Source organism: Neopsephotus bourkii, unplaced genomic scaffold, assembly GCF_033783945.1.
Source record: "Neopsephotus bourkii isolate Nb327-2 ecotype Australia unplaced genomic scaffold, CSIRO-AGI_Nbou_v1 NB_107, whole genome shotgun sequence".
NCBI classification, from domain to species: Eukaryota; Metazoa; Chordata; class Aves; order Psittaciformes; family Psittacidae; genus Neopsephotus; species Neopsephotus bourkii.
In genome coordinates, this window is record NW_026900624.1 from 182,869 (window position 1) to 189,803 (window position 6,935).

The following is a 6,935-nucleotide window of genomic DNA, read 5'->3' on the forward strand; positions in this document are numbered from 1 at the left end:
TTCATGTTTCCGGAAATAACTTTTCTTATTTTCCTTGATTTTACAGAAAAGAGGCAAAAGAACTAGATTAAATTTGGGGAGTAAGCTCATTGTTGCGAGGAAACATCCTGGAGGACGAATGAGCTATTGACATTCTCTCCTCAAGCAAGAAGCTGTCCCAGGAGATCCATAAGAAACAAGAAATAACAACAAAGACTGAAAAACAAATTGATGAAACCAGAGATGGCTGCAGACCTGTAAATAGCTTTTCACACCGTCGCAGTTACTGTTTGAATTGAATAGTTTAGATTTGCAAATAGATGGAGAAATCCACTCATTTCTTTTAAAAAATCCTTGTGAAAAACAGATTTCACATTAAATCCAATTTTAAAATAAATACTAATGCTTACATTTAGTCTGCAAAATCATACCTATTGTAATATTAAGAGCAGTTGAGGGGACAAACCGTGGCAGAATTGGAAGCATTGCTTTTAATACTTCAGCTGGGATTCAGTTTTTTCAGTACTCACAAGTTTGATTTCTAATGTTTTGTATAGGATTAGACTGCAAATCACTCAAGCATGTTAATTAGCTTCTCCTCTAACCTTGTTTATATCAATTCCATGTATCAATACTCTTTGGCTTGGTTTATTAATCACACATCAGTCCTATTTACAACAGTGAAAAGTCTAATTCATTACATACAGGATCAGCAATGTTAAAGATCATTATACATAAAGATGTATTTAAACATAACACCATTATAGCAAATTTGGGAAATCAAAGAGGTAGTAACTACTGAAGCCCTTAACAGACATAAAAATGCAAATATTTCATGAAAAGTATTTAAAACTGAGCAGTGATTAAACCATATTGGGATTTATCCGTGATGAAATCTGCTGTGGCTAGCACCCCTTTAATTCTTTCTTGTCCTTCTCACTGCAGGTTGCTGTCGATGTGCAGGTTCGAGTCATAAGCTTCGGCATCACTATGAATATTTCCTTACTCACAAAGGACATCCTCACGTAAGAAATTTTCTCAACATCCTAAAATATTACAAAGAAACAATAATTATGGCTAATTATTCACTCCCAGTACTCTTTTTGTGGTCTACAATTTCAAAAGAGTGAATAGAAGACAGGTGCATAAAATAGGCTTAATGAGAACACCAGAAAAATAGTTGCTTTAGCTGTAAATTACTACTTCTACATGTTGTATTTTATCTTTAAAAGGAAATGTGTTGCTCATAAAAGATATAAAATTAGTAGGGCTGGAAACTGAGTTCTTTTATTTCACCCCAGAAAATGCATAACATACTGCCAGTGGTACTGAAAGCTTGCTAACGACATAATATTAATATTCACTAATACCTGGTGGAGTAAATTAATATTGTTTGGCATTAGCTGTAACAAGCACTGAGTCTCACTGTCTCTCTTTAAGACTTTCATTCACCCTCTACATTTAGTGCTTGCTCTCATGGTGCAAACTACATCATTTCTACCACTATGATTATTTTTCCCTCCCTAACCAAGCAACTCTTTCTTGGTCTTGTCTTTCCTTTTGGTCTTCTAAGCAGGAACACCAGCCTCTTCTGCTTTTTCCTTCCAAGGAAAGCCTTCGTTCAAAATTGCATTTCTGCCTTCCTCCTGGATCAAACAGGGGGTCCTTTCCTTCATAATATGCAATTGTCCTTCCTATTCTGTGGCCCCTATAAATAACAGACTTTTTCTCAAGGCTCTCACCTTCTGGCTGTTCTTCTTTTACCTAGCAAGGGACAAAGCTTTCAGACCACAAACCAATGCCTTCCTCTCCTCCCTGGCACTGAGCATAAGCCTCTAATGTAGAGGGAAGCGATTTCCCTCTGTCTCCTGCCTTTGTTATGCCTCATTTTGCAGGGTGACTCTGACTGTCAGCTAGATGCTAGATCAGAAAACATGAGATGAGAGGCAGCAGCTGAAAGCAAGAATGCTTTAACCTGTGTTGAGAGGCTTGCCTTTTAGCTGCAGATAATTCCTCCTTGCTTTCCTCATTCTCTTGTTTGAGCACTTCTGCAGCTGCAGGTCAGATCTGTAGATGCAAAAACCTGACCTTTGTCATTGAGCAAAGGCCTGAGACAAAAGAATTCTTCTGCCTTCTGAGGACAAAAATGCATTTTGATCATGATTAATCTGAGCCAGGCTCAAAAATGCTTTCCAAAAGGCAGAAGACTTAAATTTTATCAGCTATATTGAAACTCTTTCTTTTCTTTTTTCTTTTTTTTTTTTTTTTTTTTGCTTACATAGTTAATAATAAGATTTACTTTCCTTTTAGGGGAATGTGTTAACATCTCCTGAAATCATTGTGAAATGATTGCATAGCTGAGTGCCTACTTGGTTGGCTGGAGGTCCCAGGAATACCCCCTGATCTACAGCAAGGATGAAGGGTCCTAAGATGTAGGAAGCACTGTCTGAAATTCCTTGGCTTATGTCCTGGGTTTGGCCTGGACAACACAATAGTCCTTGATTACAAAGCAGCAATGAATTACTAGGAAAATTATGATGATTGCAGCCTGGTTTAGGACCTCCAGCTGTGGCCCACACACTCCTGGTTACCTGATGTGGCTGCAAGTCTTCTCCATTAGTGCTGATGACAGATTATCATTAAAGCTTCCTGTGTTTTGTGTAGTTATTTATAAGTACATGTGTGTGTATTTTTTCCCTAAGCTAGATTATGTCTCGTAACAGTAAACACCTGATGTTTAGTTTTCTTACAACGCTCTCTTCTGACTATCTACAGTCACATAATACCTTTGAATTTCATTAGGTAACCAGTTAGATTTAGGATTCACTTTTCTCGATCTCCCATACCAATTTGGCATTGTTTCTTCAATATTTCCATCCCTCATAACTATAGGCAACCTTCCTTAAATGTTAATACATAATTGAAATTTCTATTCTCTTCTAAATTATAGTCTGGATATTTAATTGCTCCTAGATTTTAAAGGGTCTGCCTTCAACATTCAATATTTGATAGGTATCAGGAGTCTTATCGCTGGCAGCAACAACTGCCTCTTGGCCTTGTATACACTTAGGCTGAAATAATACCTAATTGTTTTTTTCCTTTAACTAACTTTGATTGAGGAGAAAGTCTGCAGCATAGTTTGGAAAACAATTTCCTATCCTAATTTTTTATAGCCAGCCTCTTCAATCTTACAGATTACTGGTTTACCAGTAGTTTGAATGAGCGAAAAATAAGGAAGACAAAAATTAATACTGTGTTTTCAGCTGTTTCCTAGATTAATCTAGAAAAAACGTATAATGTCAATATGTTTTAAAGTGGTCGTATGAGACTATCGAAAACAGATCCTGGAGGATAAACGGCAATATTTAGGTGCAAGTACTGATAACATTCCAGCAATGCTATCTTACCTCAGGTACCATATAGCTGTGCTAGACCTCTAATAGACTCCTTTCCATAATACTTGTTACTAAACACAGCTTCCCTTGCAAAAGCATCATTTCAAGATGCATTTTTCAAATGTCACTGTCACATGCTCCTGGTTTTCAATATCAGCTGTCACAGAAATCTGTCCTGTCCTGTTCTGAAGGTTTCTGCTCACCTGGAAAAATATATCAGCATGCTCAAGAGGACCCCTTAATGCATATGTAAATAGCTGGGGGGTGTATCAGGATCTCAGCCCAAGGGCCATCACGTTTGTGCAGGGTGTCCTCAGCTGCCCCACAGAAGGGTGTGTGTGCCAGGTCTCAGCTTCTCTAAAGGCTGCTGAGGTGCAGCAAGTCAGGGCCTCATTATTTGAACATCTTCTTTCAAGGCATTGTATTGTGCTGCCTGATTTATTTTACCGTGTTAACAACATTCTTCTTTTATTCTATTTTTAGTACAGATGGGAACAGGAGAGTTTCCTACAAGGAAGAATAAAGGTAGTAGGTACAATAAAAATTAACTCTAAATGTTGTATGATACTCACTAATCTGTCCTTCTCTATGTTGTGACCTATTAAATGTCACTCTAGCTTTACATATTCCACAGAAAGCCATGCTGTGAGTCACAGAAGAAAAAGGCTGAGATCTCCTTGCTACCCAAGACAGACAAGAGCTAGATTCAGAGAAAAGCCCTTGCAGCCATGGCTGAGCCCAGTCCCAGGCTGGAAATGGGGCTCCTCTGCTCCTCCAGCCACCCTAAAATAGTACTTCCCAAACTTGACCTGGCCATCACAGCCACCCAGACAAGCAGGCAGGAGTCCAGACGGAGGCTGTGTGCCCTGCAAAGCAGCAGCCCCTACATTCACGTTCTGCCTCCAGTGCAGAAGGGTGAATAACAAGCCATGCTTCACTGCAAGAGCACAGCAGAAACCAAAAAATAAAAATGTTTAAAGAAATCAAATACAGCCCAAGAGGAAAATGTCTTTATTTACCTTGCAGGTGAGCATCTGAATCCAAGCTTTTCAGAAAGATTTCTGCCTGCATGCAAGCACCAGTGCCCCAGAAGGAGAGGGGAAACAGAAGGTCATGCAATCACAAGTCCCAAGGCCAGGAATAAATACCTTAACCCACCTCTGTTCTTTCATTAAAAAATCAACCAGGGATTTTAAAATTTGGTATTTTATCAGATGATCAATTTTAAAAAGCAGCTTGAGCTCGAGGTAGTCATGTACAGGAAAAAAAAAGAATTAATTTATTTCTTTCCCCTCCATGTGCCACTCAGGAGTTGTTTCAAATAGGATTATTTTGTCATTCAAGTTTCAAGGTTAAGATTTGCCTCTATTTATGACTGCAACTGTAAAATCCTTCAAACCAGTAAACTATCACAGTAATTCCAGAAACAAAGGATGCATAATGAAAAAACTGAACTGAGAATTGAGAATCCTGTGGGCCATGAGGAGTGGAATATATTAACATTCACCTCTAAATAATTTCCTTGGTTGCTTATATACTAAAATATAATAATAAAAAAAAAAATCCTTGAAGCATCTATGTGGTTGCGTGTTGGTATCCTTTTGAGAAACACAAATTACGCTTTTTTTGTCTTCTCTGCAAGGGTTTGCAGCAGAACAAAGGCCCAGTAAATAGTGATGAATGGCTCTTCCTTCTCACTGGGGGAGCAGCTTTGGAGAGCCCACATGCTAATCATGCCCTTACCTGGCTGAAAGATAAATCGCGGGGTGAAATTCTCTGACTTTCAGCCCTACCAGCCTCCTCTGGCTGAATGAGCTACTTCTGCTCACATGTGAGTTGTTAAAGCATTTTGTTTTCCTCTTTCATTTTTTGCCTTTGAAGAGGAAGTAAATTACAACTACCCATGCCTATTATTAAGACCTGAAGAGAAAATGTTTAAATTAAAGATTGTACAAACATTCAAGCAGCAGTGTAATAAGCTCCATTTGGAAGGCAATGTAGCAAGTTCTGTATTTTTTATTTGGTTCATTACTTAAAACTAAATAACAATTGCTAGTTTTATTGCTGCCATTTAACAATGCTGGGATTTTCTCTGTTGGTGTTGAAATGTAGTATGATTTCAATTTTTTTCCTCCCTGACATTTTACTCTACTAGTTTAATATTGATTAGCAGATATGTATTGTAATCTTCGCTTTCTGCAAGCTGTAACAAAGCAAGAAAGCATCAAAAAACCCCAAACCTCTGGAGAAAGACGAACCACACTGTTCTTTATTGTAAAATAAGGCTTACGTCTGAGACTACTATATCCCTCTGACTTTATTTCACTTGTTACCTTGAGTGAATTACTTAATGATGGGAGGCAAACCTTCATTTAAAGGTAATGTGGTGATTAGTTAGACCAAGATTCTAGCAAACTGCTCTTATTATTTCTGAAAAGGAACTATAAAAGGAAGTGCCATCTTCCAAAGCTGCTATTTTGAATTATGTTAGAAACAGTTCAGAGTAAAGGACCAATTTTATCATCCACCCATTCGTCTTGTCTGTACATTTCTCTCTGTTTACTTCTCAGAAGCTCATGTCAGTCTAGTCCTCATAAAGAAAATAACATTTGTTCATGCAGAAGTATTTTTTGCATCAAACACTTGCCAGTCTCAACCATTTAAACAGAGACACTGGCAAAGACGCAGCATTACTTAGGTTTGGGTTATGAAATGGAGTGCCATGAAGAGCTGCCTGGAAGAGCCCCTTTTCCATACAAGATGCCGCAAGGACAGTTTGTGCCTGCAGTGACTCTTGGAGACCTCCAGAGTCAGCAGCAATTTTATTACTTTCATGAATGTTGCAGACAGAGAAGTGAAATTTCAGCACATGCAAAAGTAGGGAGCGGACTGGCATAGAAGAAAATATTTCTGGATCTCTTTATTGCCTTTCTGTTGTCTGGGACTGTGGGCAAGACACTAGGAGAAAGCTGCTGGATGTTTGGGTGCAGCACCCGGCAGGAGGGCCGGGTTGTCAGATGGTGCCAGGAGGCATGGACTGAGTGCCCAGAAGTAGTACCCATTTAACATAAGTTACTCAGCAGAAAGGAGATGGCTCTGTTGAGGTAGTCTGTTTGGAAGTTAGAATTGCTGAAACCTTGCAACTTTGGGCAAATATCCTAGGAGGCTCATGGAGTATTTCTCTCCATTTTTATCTGCGTGTTGAAATCTCTGGTAATACCAGAAACCCTGTGAAAGAGACAAAGTCAGTTTGCTCTTTCAAAACTTTTCTTCAAATATAACGCTACCAGAATTTCCCAGAACACATTTCCTTCCTCAAGCGTTCAGTGAAAAGCACCCTAGAAAGCATTGTTTGATATGGTATAAGAGACTGTGGTTTGGGAACGATTTAATTTTAAGCAAAGATGGAATGAATAAACAAATATAACTAAGAGCTTGTTCCAGTTAATAGGCAGGCAGCCCAAGAGAGAGACTACTTTTCCTCTGCCCTAGGAACAGCAAAGTCATTCCTCACAGGACTTCTCTGGACTGTAAATCACTTTATAAATGCAAAATGCCTCA

General features: G+C 38.7%; 1 long non-coding RNA gene across 3 annotated transcripts; it reads right to left on the reverse strand.

The window, feature by feature from the left end:
* Positions 1-611: 611 nt before the first annotated feature.
* LOC133214229 (uncharacterized) lies at positions 612-6,722 on the reverse strand. 3 transcript variants are annotated; one of them, XR_009726054.1, is made up of 3 exons: positions 4,394-6,722; positions 3,578-3,881; positions 612-1,025 (listed from the first exon to the last, which is right to left on the reverse strand). It is a non-coding gene; the product is annotated as an uncharacterized LOC133214229 (long non-coding RNA). The 3 variants fall into 3 exon arrangements; XR_009726057.1 differs by lacking the exon at positions 4,394-6,722 and having other exon boundaries at positions 3,578-3,985; XR_009726053.1 differs by lacking the exons at positions 3,578-3,881; positions 4,394-6,722 and adding an exon at positions 1,350-2,177.
* Positions 6,723-6,935: the final 213 nt, after the last annotated feature.